This window comes from Octodon degus, unplaced genomic scaffold (assembly GCF_000260255.1).
Source record: "Octodon degus isolate 3935 unplaced genomic scaffold, OctDeg1.0 scaffold00355, whole genome shotgun sequence".
Classification (NCBI taxonomy): Eukaryota; Metazoa; Chordata; class Mammalia; order Rodentia; family Octodontidae; genus Octodon; species Octodon degus.
In genome coordinates, this window is record NW_004524931.1 from 953,608 (window position 1) to 954,776 (window position 1,169).

Genomic DNA, 1,169 nt, shown 5'->3' on the forward strand with positions numbered 1-1,169 from the left:
GGCCAGCTCAGCCCACCAGGGGGCGGGGCTGGCTGGCATGTGGTGCTGGGGGATTGAACCGTGGTCCCTGTGCTTTGCTAAGCTTGTTCGAAGTAGGTGCTTTAGACCACTGAGCCATCTCACCAGCCCCAGTATTAACTCTTATGTGGTCTCAACTACCTAACTGGCAGACTGGATTAAAAAATAAAAAACCTAAATTGTATGCTCTCTGTAAGAAATATATTTACTTCAGAAAGAAATCCAAAGACGAAAATCAAAGTATGAAAAACAGTAGCCCAAGCAATGTGAGCCTGAGAACAAGTAGGAGCAGTTATCCTATTTTTATAGCAAGCAGACACCAAGCCAAATGTGATCATAAGAGGCACAGAAAGTCACTACATAATGATAAAACCATCCAAAAGGAAGAGCTTAAATCTGTATATATGCACTTAACACCTGTGTACACAGCTTCTAAAAACTAGTGAACATTAAAGGTCAGTTATAAATGGCCATCGAGATAGCTCAGCAGAGTAAGCACCTGCTTAGGCAAGTGCAGGGACCCGGGGTTTGACCTTTGGCACCACATGCTGTGCAGGCCATGTCCCCAAGTGTGCTGAGCCACCCCCGAGATGGCCTGCACGCCTGTAATCTCAGCAATGCAGAGGCTGAAAGGATCACTACAAGGCTGAACTACATTGTGAAACCAGGTACACTTAAATAAATAAATAAATAAGTCAGTTACACATCAACACAATTATAGTGGATGCTATCAGCACACCAATCACCAATAGATAAACTTAACCAATCAAACAAAAAATTAAGTAAATCAACGAAAGATATGAGTTGAATCACACTTTTGAACAAATAGACTTACCATATCTATAAAATGTTCCACCCAATAATAGAATAATACACATTCTTCTCAGCAGCATATGGAACCTTCTTCAAAAGAGACTATATCCTAGCTAACCAGGCATAAATGAGACAGTGAATAAATAAGACAGTATCTAGAATTAGACAATGCCAGTACAATGTATAAAACATATGAGACATTGAAAATTTACTGCTGTTAATGCCCACTTTGAAAAGCAGATAGAGGGCTGGAGAGATGGCTCAGTGGTCTAAAGCACCTACTTAGAACAAGCTTAGCAAAGCATCAGGGACCACGGTTCAATCCCCCAGCACCACAT